The 7,272-nt window shown below is 36.7% G+C and overlaps 1 long non-coding RNA gene across 2 annotated transcripts in view; it reads right to left on the reverse strand.

Annotated features, from left to right (window-relative positions):
• The window catches only part of LOC128247293 (uncharacterized), a 135,406-nt gene that overhangs the window by 46,354 nt on the left and 81,780 nt on the right, over positions 1-7,272 (reverse strand). For both annotated transcript variants that reach the window (XR_008263665.1, XR_008263664.1), the window contains exon 3: positions 6,355-6,485. This is a non-coding gene — a long non-coding RNA (uncharacterized LOC128247293). The remainder of the gene's footprint in view (positions 1-6,354; positions 6,486-7,272) is intronic.

The following is a 7,272-nucleotide window of genomic DNA, read 5'->3' on the forward strand; positions in this document are numbered from 1 at the left end:
AACTGTAACTTGATAATTTAGGTCTGACAAAAATAACTTGAAGGGAAGCTCGGCATTTAACGACATTAGATTTCTCTAGGGATGTTTGATATTAGTCATAAATCTGCAGGTTGTGGCATCCTTGGTAGGATGCAGACCGTCCATCGGCAAATATATATTTTGTACTCTACTGACTTGTCCGTTTACGTAAATGCTTAAGGGCGTTCTAAAAAAACTAGTCTATGACTGTCGTTTTAAATGGGATTTGTGCAAGAATTTACTCATGCTTTGAAAAGGGGATTAAGAGATGTTCAGAATGAGATTTAAAACCAAAATAAAAAAGAGAAATACAACAATAACAATAACGACAGCAAGAAATACATGTCTGACTTTGTAGAGTTAACTCAGACTTTGTGATGCAGTTTTGTGTCAGAAACAAATGTCCACATGTAGTGTTATTGGAGATGGTAAATACTTAGAAATTGAAGGGAATCATATGATTGGGGTTACATATTGATAGATGAATAACAAAGAAATGAGTTCAGTATTGTAGGTGTGTTTTCTTTGAAATAAATAGGTATCAGTGAAGGACATTATAATCACATTGCTTCTCACTAATAATTCAACTAATAGAATTCCATATATGGACAATGGAATAACTATATGCACGGATACTCTTTTCTATTTTACTTGTTTCAGTCATGTGACTGCGGCCATGCTGGGGCACCGCCTTTAGTCGAGCAAATCGACCCAAGACTTATTCTTTGTAAGCCTAGTACTTATTCTATCGGTATCTTTTGCTGAACCGCTAAGTTACGGGAACGTAATCACACCAGCATCGGTTGTCAAGCGATGTTGGGGGGAGGGGGGACAAACACAGACACACAAACACACACACACACATACATATATATACACATATATACGACGGGCTTCTTTCAGTTTCCGTCTACAAAATCCACTCACAAGGCTTTGGTCGGCCCGAGGCTATAGTAGAAGACACTTGCCCAAGGTGCCACGCAGTGGGACTGAACCCGGAACCATGTGGGCGGTAGGCAAGCTACTTACCACACAGCCACTCGTAAATCTCAGCATATGTATTTGTGTTGCCTTTGTAGCAAATAAAGTATTATTATTATTATTAATAGTTGTTGCTGTTACTGTTGTTATTCTCGTTGTTGTTGTTGTTATGACGTTGACAGGCTGGCAGATTCATTACACTGTGTGACACCGATTGTGCCTGAGAATTACGTTAAGGATACTTGGGATACACATATCTGTGGAATGTTCAGCCACATGCTTATTCGACGAAGATTCAGTGTACACAAACACAAACACACACACACACACACACGCATACGCATATCTATGTATGTATATATGTCCATATGTGTGTCTGTATGTTTACGTATGCAGTTATATAGAAGCCCTGGAACATCTCTGTTTCTGAGTGCTGTAGGCACATGGTGGAAGAGTATAGCTCTGTGTGTATGTGTATAAATGTGAAGCATGTATACTGTGGACAATAAGGTCGTGAATAAAAGTACGTGTCCATACATTGAGCAGAAGAGAGAGAGAGAGAGAATGGGCAAAGGTCATCCTCTTCCCCCCTTCTCCTCCTCTTCCTCATCATCATGTCCTCTATTCCTATCTCTCCCCTTCCTCCTACTCCTGTGCATTTGCCTATGACAGTCCTTATCTACCATCTGCTCATTTGGTGCTTGATTTTATTCCACCAGATCCTCTCACATTTATATGCATGATACTCCTCTCTCTCTCTCTCTCTCTCTCTCTCTCACACACACACACACACATACAAACATGCACAAATACACCCACGCACGCGCACGCACGCACGCACCTTATTTTTTAGTCTTTTTAACTTTTCTCTATTTCTCACATGTTAGTTTTCTTCGCAATCTATCTTCGGTTGTCTGTGTGTGTATACATACACACACCATACACGCACGTGTGTTTTATATATATATATATTTGTGTGTGTCTGTGTGTGCATGTATTTGTGTATGCATCTGTATCTCACTCAGTCTTTTATTTTATTTCGCGCGCGAGTATATGCACATACCCGTCAATATAGATATGCACGTACACTTACATGCCTGGCACGTGGCATAAATAAATATTCAGAGCAAGTAGTAGGTATTAACGAAGTAAATTCTCAACGGAATTGCTTATCACTCTCAGTAGGACAATATATTTCAATTCTTTCTATTATAGGCACAAGACCTGAAATATTTGTGGAAGAAGCTAGTCGAATGCATCAATTATTTTATCGACCCCGATAGCAGGAAGAAATTCCTCAAAGCATTTGTCCGACGTTCTAACGATTCTGCCGGCTCGCCTCTTTGGAACAGTATACCGTAATATTTTCTGTTATTAGCACAAGGCTTGAAATTTTGGGGGAAAGGACCAATCGATTATACCGACCCTAGTTCTCAGTTGGTACTTATTTTATCGACCCCGAAAAGATGAAAGGTGGAGTTGACCTCGACGGTATTATAATTCAGAATGTAAACCCAGACCAAATGCTTTATTGTATTTCGTCCGGCGTACTAACGACTCTGCCAGTTCGCCGCTTCAGGAACAATATACCATAATGATAATAAAAAAAATATTGCTTTTGCAAACACACACAATACATATATATGTATGCATGTATGTGTGTGTGTCTGTGTGCGCGCGTGCGTATTTGTGTGTGTGTGTGTGTGTGTGTGTGTGTGTGTGTGTGTGTGCAACACCCACGGTCGGGTAACTGTTGAGAGTATGATGCTTCTCCTAGTTTGTTAGATCTTGATTCTTAGACTGCCTTAAAGGATAATCGGTTAATCTATTTATCTTTGCAAGGCATGCTAAGATTTCATATATTCATCGATTTTGTTTTCAATACGTCAATAATTAAGAACTGCTTTCAAAAGTTATCCCAGGAAACACTCAGCCTAATTCCGTGAGGGGTATAATAATGAATGTACAATTTTTAGCTCACAAACTTACTGTAATAGACGCTGATCCCATCTTGACGCTTTTATGATCGGAGTGATATATTCGTTGTTGATTTGAAATCATGAGTATGAGATAAATTTCATTATGCGGTGTGGAAAGAAGTTTGTTTTCCAACCAGATGGTTTCAGATTTAGTCGCACCGCGTGGCACCATGGTTAAGAGTCTTCTACTATAGCCTTGGATTGACTAGACCCTTGTAAGTGAATTTTGTGGACGGAAACTGAAAGAAACCCATCGTATATATGTATGTGTATGTGTGTGTGTGTGTGTGTGTGTGTGTGTGTGTGTGTGTGTGTGTGCGTGTGTGTGTGCGTCTTTGTATTTGTATCTCCCCACCACCACCACTTGACAACCAGTGTTGGTTTGTTTAAATCTCCGTAACTTACCGGTTCGGCAAAAGAGCCGATGGAGTAAGTACTAGACATAAAAAAAAAGTACTAGGGTCGATTTGTTCGACTAGAACCCTTTATAGCAGTGCCCCAGCATGGCCACAATTCAATGACTGAAACCCATAAAAGATAAACGATAAGAATAAGAAAGAAAGAAAGAAAGAAAGAAAGAAAGAAAGAAAGAAAGAAAGAGATACCGTCAAGAGCTTCAGTAAAACTTCGGAATTGGCAAATTTATAAATTTAGTTGTTGAGACAAAAAGTTAAGGTTTCGGACAAAATTTGTGAGAAATGAGGAATTTGAAAAAAAAAAAAGAATGTAAATAAATTAAAAGCTGGAGATAGAAACAAGATAAGGCGGTTACCGTAGTGAATGAAAGATATAGAGTGAAGTATGGCTTGAGTGTACTGGTGTGAGAGGAAGTGTGAAGTATGGTTTTCTTAGGGTGAAGGATGAGTGGTCTGATAAGTGGCGACATGAGAAAGGGCTGGCAGTGCAGTTGAGATAACCTGTGACACAATCATACAGTAACAAAATAATAAAGAAAAAAAAAAATTACTAGTGGTTGAGTGAGTGACGCGAAGAGCATCTGGCTTCGGTGGTAGTTTGAGAGGATGTTCGTGATTCTGGAGTTGTGATTTTATTAGCTCAAACGATACAGCATAACACACGTACACTCTCCATTTTATATTAACCTGTAGTATACTGGGCAATAGTAGGAATCATTTTGCCTTTAAGATAATAAATTTAATTCATTTTTGAATAGCATTAACGGCACGAGATATAAGCATCAAAACACGTAAGTATATATTTATTCCTACTTAAACGTGGATGTTCTAATAAAACAAACTATACCACGGTAGTTACAATGAGAGAAACTCTCATATTGGCTTTTGGTGCAAAATACACACTTACTTATATCGCTAGCGGGGAGATAAATCCCCACCCCCTTTTAGCGCCGAGGTCAGCAGATCACGTGATTTCGACCTTCCCTCGTATCGCTAATGATGGACGCTCAACCGCTAGAGGTAGCAGCGATCCATCTCTCTATTATCGATATATAGAAAAACTGCCAGAAAGTATATACATGAAAATAAATGGTACAGAAAATAAAAAGTACAGAGAAACTGCATCTGTTTAAAATGAATCATACATTAAGTTTCAATTATACGTTTACTGCATAATTAAGTTTCATGTATAAAATTAACATTTTCAAAATGAATTGGAAATCACTTACTTTTTCATATTTAGTAACTAATTTTTATAGACGTAGTCATGATAGTCATTGCCTAATTTGTATATATTTATCAATATAGATCATAATCATCACTCACAGGCGAGTATGACTGATAACTTGAACCATACTTTCACAAAATAGGTGCGTATATATATGTGTGTGTGTGTGTGTGTGTGTGTAGTGTGTGTATATATATATATATATATATATATATATATAGTTATATATGCATACACACATATACATAAATGTAAGTACATAAATCCATGCATACATACATATATGAGTAGGTGCGCGTATGTTTGCATACAAATACTTTCATATGTAAGTAAATATATTTGTAAGATTGTGGATGTGTAGGGGAGTGTATACGTGTGTGTGCATGTGTGTACGTGTGTGTACGCGCGCGTGCGGCTGCGTGTGAATGATGCAAAACGGTAGACCAGCCTCTACTGCCAGTATCTCATAATGGTTTTTGGTATTTGAATGCAAGACGCTTGAGACACATGGTAGATCTCATGAGAATTCCGCGATGCGTATTTTAGTCATTCGATCAACTAAACTATTTACACATGGAATATAGCATAACAGGTCATGTAATCTATGAACATTTTTATACTTAGAGTAATCGTGTGGTAGAAACATACGTGACACAGTGTATGAGAATGCCAAATCCATTGAATAAGAGGTGCAATTAACCTGATCAGTTTCCATTTAGTTTCTGTCAACTCAATATAACTCAAAAGATTTGGGCTGCCCTAAGGCTATGATAAAAAAAAAAAACAGTTGACTAGACACTGGATTTGAGCGTGGGATCTCCGGCATTGCAAAGGGATTTTCTTAACAATTCTGAGTTGTTTTAAAATAATCCTTTCTACTTACTATAGGTACAAGGCTTGGAATTTGTGGGGAGGGGGATAGCCGATAACGTCGACCTCAGTTCTTGACTGGTACTTAATTTATCGACCCCAAATGGATGAAAGGTAAGTCAACCTCGGCGGAATTCAGAACGTAAAGACAGACGAAATACCGCTAAGTATTTTGCTCGGTGTGCTAACGATTCTGCCAGCTCAACAACATATAACAATATCATACATTGCTGTAAGTTCTTTCTTTCTTAATTTTTCTCAAATAAAACGCATAAACTGTTATGTTGGAGCACAGCAGTATTCACTTTTGTATATATTCAGTTATGTGTTTGTGTGTGTATGTGCGTGTGTATTTGCGTAAATATATGTGAATGTATGTGTGTGTGTGTGTACATGTGTGTATGCACTGTTTGTGTGTAAATGTAACTATATGCGTAAGCATATTTTTGTGAATGAGCTTCTGTAAGCACGTGTATGAGTGTATACACACATCTATATAGTCATTCATGTATTTCTATACAAGATGGCGATGTTTCTTCTATTGAAGGCTACATTGGGACAGGAAGTTGTTGTGAGATAGCCACTCAAGACTTTTATCAGGTTAATAGGTTAAAGAATACCGGGCTAAAATTTCTACACGTGTAATCTATACGAATGTAAAGTATCGTTGACAAGCTAGGGAATACAAACACACGCATACACACACACACACACACACACACACACACACACATGTATCTATCTATCTATACTCATGTACACGTACATACAGACGTATATACATACATGCACACATACATTAATATATATAACAAAATAGAAATGAAAATTTCGATATTCAGTGAAATAATTTAGTTCTTACCTTGCTATATATATTCAGGAATAAAACATAACAACTTCCGGTAATGGCTGCCATTTTAAGTAAATGTCCGCAACATTTTATTTTTTATTTTTTTATATTTGAAATCTTTTTTATGTTTTTTTCTATTATTTCTGAAATAGACAAGAATAAAAATAAAAAAATTAAGTTCAGTGTTAGAATTCATTATAAACGGTTTAATAATTCATAATTAATATCAGTCTTAACGACTATTAACAAATACACACACACATACACACACACACACATACACACATATAGCTCTTGCAAGCTAAACATTACATAGATTTTGGTTGAGTAGATAGACATTTGGTGTAGACAAAATACGTAGAATTTGGCTGGACATACATAGTCTACATTTTGTTTAGATAGAGGCAGCAATAGCAACACTACCACCAATAATAGTAATTGTTTCAATTTTTTGCACAAGGTTGTGTTGCTGTTAGTGCTAGTGTTGGTATGGTTCAAACTGAGTTTTCAGAAGTGACGGCTGTAGTATAAAGAGCAAAAAAACCCCTCAGCAACGAGTACATACTAATGTATGAATTTATACATACATACATATATACAAAAATACCCTGTTGTTGATGTTGAAATTCCAATGAAGGAACCTTGGATCTAGGTTAGAAACCGGTTCTTTCTCTATTGGCAAGAAATCTTGAAATAAACTGAATAATGACATACATATTCATGCACACACATGTACATACATACATACATACATACATACATGTGTATGTGTATGCACAAACATAAATGCATACATATATACATATACTCATATATACACACACGTACGTACATGCATACGTACATGCATACGTACATGCATACGTACATACATACGTCCGTGCATACCATAATATATATATATATATATATTTATATATATATATATAT

Source organism: Octopus bimaculoides, chromosome 3, assembly GCF_001194135.2.
Source record: "Octopus bimaculoides isolate UCB-OBI-ISO-001 chromosome 3, ASM119413v2, whole genome shotgun sequence".
NCBI lineage: Eukaryota > Metazoa > Mollusca > Cephalopoda > Octopoda > Octopodidae > Octopus > Octopus bimaculoides.